Below are 6,875 nucleotides of genomic sequence, written 5' to 3' on the forward strand. Positions count from 1 at the left end.
TAGACCCTTTTCACATTTCCGGGTTTCTCAGAGCGGAAGTCATCATAGTTGGGTTAAATATTATAGCTGTGAATGAGAGAATACATTAAATACTTTTTTTTGTGTGCCCATTTTCTCACATAGCAAAAGAAAAACGCCACAGTGGTGATTTCACAACTTTCAAAAAGAGGGAAAAAATAGAGTGAGATTGATAACGGCAGTGAAAAGAGAGAAATATGTAATTTTTTACCATCACTCCCATTGACGCCATTACTAAACACCCTCACAGCAGCGGTAACTTTTTTTATTATAATTTGATGCAAAAGTAATAAAATACAAAGTATTAGTGTTATAAATGTACATATATTTAAAACAAAATGAAAATACAAAAAACATTGCAGGATTTACGATATTGATGACTGTTAAAACGTGTCATCACAGTCTGTGAAAAGGGTCTATGTAACTATACACATCACAACATGTAAATAGGAAAATGTTGGCATTATTTAGTAGGGTTGGGAATCGTGAGAAATTTTCCGGTTCCGGTTCCGGTTCCGGTTCCGCCTAACGATTCCGGTTCCGATTCCGGTTCCATTAAAATTATTAAACAAATAGTGGTAAAGGAAAAAGGCACAATACGCAACTCAAACAATCCATTTTGTGTTTATACTTGCTCTAAAATTCATTTACAGGTTGGCAATGTCAAAAAAGTCCTGTACTGTACTAATATTACAGTATTAATTAAGCCATTCTTGCAACACATTTTTTTCATATGAACACCTCTGAAATTTTCTTATTACATTTTATCTCTCTGTCTCTGAATAAAACCAAGTTATAAATTATATTTATTAGTTATATTTATTAATTAGTTGTATATTAATTTAATAGTAATTCAGTTATTCAGTGAACTTGTAAATAATACATTGCAATTCAGCATTACAAAGGTAATTGTGCCTAAACGCTTACCTAAACCATGGTGACTCAACGGTTGACAAATATATATATATATATATATATTATATAGGCCTTTCACTATAAATCTGGTATAAGCCCTGAGGCACTCTGTGCTGTAGCAAATGTTTTGTCAAATTGCTAGTGCAGCCTCCTTTGCATGTTATTAACTTTTCACATGTTACATTTTGCTTCATTATCATTCATTCTTTGGAAATGAATCCATTCTTGTGACTTTCTCTTCGCCATGCTGGTGGTCAACGAGAAAATATCTGACGCAAAACCATAAATGTGTAGCGCGAGGGCTTTCAGGCTGAACTGCGTTACACTCCTGGAAGCGGCAGGCAACGTAATTAATATTCATGATGAGGTGAGCCAGGGTTGCCAGGTTTTTACAAAAAAAACCACACAATTGCACAATCGCTTCAACTCGCGGACATGAAACACAGCCCGCGGCAACAGTGGAAAGCGGGAAAACCACGGACTTGGCAACACTGGCTGTCACTCGCTATGAAAGGATACGCTTCCAGCGCTTCGCGCACACACATTGCACCAGAACCGTTTTCGGAACCGAAACTTAGGAATTTCGCGCGGTTCTGGTATTTTTCAAAAATCAGTTTCGGTTCTGCATAAGAACCGGTTCTCGGTTCCCAACCCTATTATTTAGTGACTTATTGAGCAGTAGGCTAGCTGGAGCCGTTTACCTCCAGTCTTTATGCTAAGCTAGGCTAACGGTGGGTGCGTCAGACAGAGTTATGGCTCGCACAGAGATGAGAATGGCATGTGTGGACTTATCTAACTCTGGGGGATACAGTGAATAAGATAAAGTCCCCAAAAGTCGGCGTGTTCCTTTAAAGGCACAATATGTAAGATTTTTTCTTTGTAATAAAATATCTTAAAAACACTTGCACAGTGTGATATATTTCATGCAGTTGTGTCCTTACATTATCCCAAAAGTTCCTAAGGATTTGTAAATCCAGAGAAATTCCCATGGCTCATCCACTGATCAAGGAGTCGGCCATATTAAGGGGTGTCTCAATCGCAGAATCCTTCCAGTGCACTGAAACGTTTGCTCCTTAAGAAGTCCCACAATGCACTGCAAAAGTGTATCGATGCTCGCTATGGCCCTGTCCCAAATGGCACCCTAAACCCTCGCGGTCTTCCTCTGAGTGCGCACTTTCACAGCGTAATGCCGCTTTGACTGCCGGGAAGAAGTCCGCTGCTTAGCTCGCACCAGTGCGGACTCGGCAGAAGTGCGCAGCGAAGGCGCATATTGACCTCAAAGGGGGCACTCACGAGCACCCTTCTGAGACCTAAAATGACAAATGGGACACCCTGCGGTCTCGTGGACTTAGCGGACACGTGCACGCGGCGGCTATTGTATGTCCACAAGACCGAAAGTGCATATGAAGTGTGCCATTTGGGACAGGGCCTATGTTCCCTTAACGGAAGTTCTGAAGCGTGAAACTTAAATCATGTGAGCCAACTCACTACACAAAAATGCTGGGTTAAAAATAACCCAAGTTGGGTTGAAAATGGACTAACCCAGCGATTGGGTTGTTTTAACCCAGCGATTGGGTTGTTTTAAGCAAACATTTTACCCAACCGCTGGGTTAAAACAACCCAATTGCTGGGTTAGTCCATTTTCAACCCAGCTTGCGTTATCACATTGAATGATTTTTAAGTAGGGCTGTCAAAAGATTAATCGCGATTAATCGCATCAAAAATAAAAGTTTGTGTTTACATAATATATGTGTGTGTACTCTGTTAATTATTATTTATATATATAAATACACACACAAGCATGTATATATTTAAGAAAAAAATATTATTTTTATATATAAAACATTGATATATATTATAGATTATATAAATGTATATACAGTATATACATGCAAATATTTCTTAAATATATACATGAATGTGTGTGTATTTATTAGGGCTGTCAAAAGATTAATCGTGATTAATCGCATCCAAAATAAAAGTTTGTGTTTACATAATATATGTGTGTGTACTCTGTTAATTATTATTTATATATAAATACACACACATTCATGTATATATTTGAGAAATATTTGCATGTATATACATTTATATAATCTATAATATATATAAATATAAATGTTTTATATATAAAAATAATATTTTTTTCTTAAATATATACATGCTTGTGTGTGTATTTATATATAAATAATAATTAACAGAGTACACACACATATATTATGTAAACACAAACTTTTATTTTGGATGCGATTAATCGCGATTAATCTTTTGACAGCCCTATTTTTAAGTGATTAATTTGCATTTTATTGCATGACATAATAATTTGATTAATCAGAAAAGCAGAACTTAATATTTGGTACAGAAACCCTTGTTTGCAGTTACAGAGATCATATGTTTCCTGTAGTTCTTGAGCAGGTTTACACACTGCAGCAGGGATTTTGGCCCACTCCTCCATACAGGCCTTCTCCAGATCCTTCAGGTTTCGGGGCTGTCCCTTGGCAATACGGACTTTCTACTCCCTCCAAAGATTTTCTATTGGGTTCAGGTCTGGAGACTGGCTAGGCCACTCCAGGACCTTGATATGCTTCTTACGGAGCCACTCCTTAGTTGCCCTGGCTGTGTGTTTCGGGTCGTTGTCATGCTGGAAGACCCAGCCACGACCCATCTTCAATGCTCTAACTGAGGGAAGGAGGTTGTTGGCCAAGATCTGGCGATACATGGCCCCATCCATCCTCCCCTCAATACGGTGCAGTCGTCCTGTCCCCTTTGCAGAAAAACACCCCCAAATCATTGTTTCCACCTCCATGCTTCACAGTTGGGATGGTGTTCTTGGGGTTGTACTCGTCCTTCTTCTTCCTCCAAACACGGCGAGTGGAGTTTAGACCAAAAAGCTCTATTTCTGTCTCATCAGACCACATGACCTTCTCCCATGACTCCTCTGGATCATCCAGATGCTCATTGGCAAACTTCAGACGGGCCTGGACATGCGCTGGCTTGAGCAGGGGGAACTTGCGTGAGCTGCAGGATTTTAAAGGTCCTGTTCTTCGTGATCCCATTTTCAAACTTTAGTTAGTGTGTAATGTTGCTGTTAGAGCATATATAATACCTGTAAAATTATAAAGCTCAAAGTTCAATGCCAAGCGAGATATTTTATTTAACAGAAGTTCCCTTTCAAAGCCTACAGCGAACGGCCGGTTGGGACTACATCCCTGTACATCCTGCTTTAATTACGTCAGTAGAGCAGTTTGTCGACTAACCTCCGCCCACAAGAGTACACGAAAAAGGGGGCGTGGTCTTGTTGCTCCCGCGTGGATAAGAGGAAGTGTTGCGTTCGGTTGCGTTTGTATAGTTTGTTTGTCGCCATGTCGTCGAGACGCTGTTATTTTCATCCCGGAGTCAAGTCACCTTTGTTTGGCTTTCCCAGGGACGCTGTACTTATGCTGCCTTCACATGCTATCGGAATTATCGTAAATACGAGTTTCCGAGGTAAAAATTGCACATGAACGCCCCCGCATTCTGAAACTTGAATGCAATGAGCTCGTAATCACGACTTCAGAAGTCGGAATTATCAAATTTCCGATAGCACGTGAAGGCAGCATTCGAGATCATTGAGCGCATGCATCCCCGTTATGGTGAGAGGCGTGACCTTTCCGGTAACGTGCGCTCTGCGTGCCCTAAGCTGCTGTCGAATCACAACACGGGAACCGCTGGCACAATCAGAACTCGTTACGTGTTTCTGAAGGAGGGACTTCATAGAACAGGGAAATCTTTCAAGCCGTTTTGAGGACAGTGAAAACAGCGGTACACAGATAAGTAAATTGTGTGAAAAATACTGTGTTTTTTTACATGCGAAACATGAACACATGTTATATTGCACACTGTAAACACAATCAAAGCTTAAAAAAAACACGAAAAACGGGACCTTTAACCCAACAAATTGTGATGCTCTGTGTATTCTCACACCTTTCTATCAGAACCAGCATTAACTTCTTGAGCTCCAGTAGCTCGTCTGTTTGATCGGACCACACGGGCCAGCCTTCGCTCCCCACGTGCATCAATGAGCCTCGGCCGTCCATGAGCCTGTCACCGGTTCTCCACTGTTCCTTCCTTGGAGCACTTTTGATAGAGACTGACCACTGCAGACCGGGAACACCCCACAAGAGCTGCAGTTTTGGAGATGCTCTGACCCAGTCGTCTAGCCATCGCAATCTGGCCCTTGTCAAACTCGCGTTTAAATGCCTACTCTGCCTTTGAAAAATGTTTCTTTGGAGATTATACAATTCTAAATTCTTCAGACCTGTGTTTTCTGAAGATCTAGAGAAAAAAAAAGTTATTTGTGGATCTTTTTGGAACATTTTTGAGGGTTAAATATAAAGAGCCCATTGTAAGTCGGTTAGCCGTTTGTGTGTCCTCGGATCATGAGTCTGTCATGAGATTTCTCATTTATTAACATTTCTCATTCTTAATAAACTCTGTAATAGACTTCGGAGATGCAAGTGTGTCTATTTATCTGTGCGTTGAATTATGTCTAGGAATAATACTGAGCCAGTATCATTTCATTAATAAGAATGAGTTTATTTTTGTAAGGTCAGATGGACAGAGGTGCATCAGCACCAAACCTGCTGACCTCATTTCTTCTGTCTGAATGCAGAATAAATGAGAATCACATGATTTCCCATGACACACAACCATTCATGCATTAACTGCTGACTCAACACACACACTCCAGTCTGAAGATAACACGCATTCCTGATGCTCAAGTGTTATTATCCCAGCTTTCCCACAACATCCAAACAAGAGGTTATAACTCGTGCTCAGTTTAATTCCAAACTTAACAACTGATCGTGAACCCTGGACAATTTTTGACCAACAAATTGCTGGAAAATAAACAGGTTGAAAAGTTTAATGATTAATGAATTTATACTTTAAAGGATTTTGGGGAAAGGTTAATTCCGCTGCAGCTGCAATGATTTTACCGCAGTAAACCTTCAATGAGGTCAAATGAAACGGTCTCATTAAAGCTCAAGAGGAAAAGCATTTACGATAAGAGTATTAAATGAGAGCTGCTGCTCAAAACAGAACAAATACTAAAAGAAGGAAGGCCGGTGAGGATCACTTCCTTCATTAGTCCGATGCGTGGATGTGGATCTTTGTTTGGAGTACTAAAAAGACTAAAACAGAAACAAAAAATGAAAACTTCAAATATTAATTAATAAAATAATATAAGCTAACATCCAGTTATCAGTGTTGATAATTAAATAAAAATATAAAAAATATTTTTCATTAAATTAAATAAAGCTGACATAAAATATAAATATGAAAAAACTTAAACTAACACAAAAATTAGAAAGCTAAACCTGAAATAAAAAAACGTTTTAAGTACTAAAATGACCAAAACTGAAATTTAAGCTAAATAAAAAAAAAACGGATTAAAAAAAACAGGGCAAAATTATTAACTAAAATGAAAATAAAAACGAATTCAACTATTAATTAATAAAATAATATAGGCTAACAACCAGTTGATCAGTGTTGTTGATATTAATTAAAACATAAAAAATTGTTTTCATTAAGATAAATAAAAATATAATATTTATAAATAAAGCAAAACATATATACATACATATATATATATATATATATATAGGCAAAAACTAAAACTAAAATAAAATGTTTTACTTTTATTTCAGAAATAAAAAAATAAGCTAAATAAATAAAACTGATCAAATTGATAAAAGCTAATAAAATTATTAAACCTTAAAGTAAAAAAGAATTCAAACATTAATAAATAAAATAATATAGGCTAATGACCTATTAAAATAGTTTTCATTTAGTTAAATAAACATATTATAGATAAAGCAGAAACAACTATATAGGATAAAAAAACTGATATTTTTCTTTAAATTGAAGCAAAAAAAAAAGAAGCTAAATTTAAAGATTAATTT

This window comes from Gobio gobio (genome assembly GCF_949357685.1).
Source record: "Gobio gobio genome assembly, chromosome: 25".
In the NCBI taxonomy this organism is placed as follows: domain Eukaryota; kingdom Metazoa; phylum Chordata; class Actinopteri; order Cypriniformes; family Gobionidae; genus Gobio; species Gobio gobio.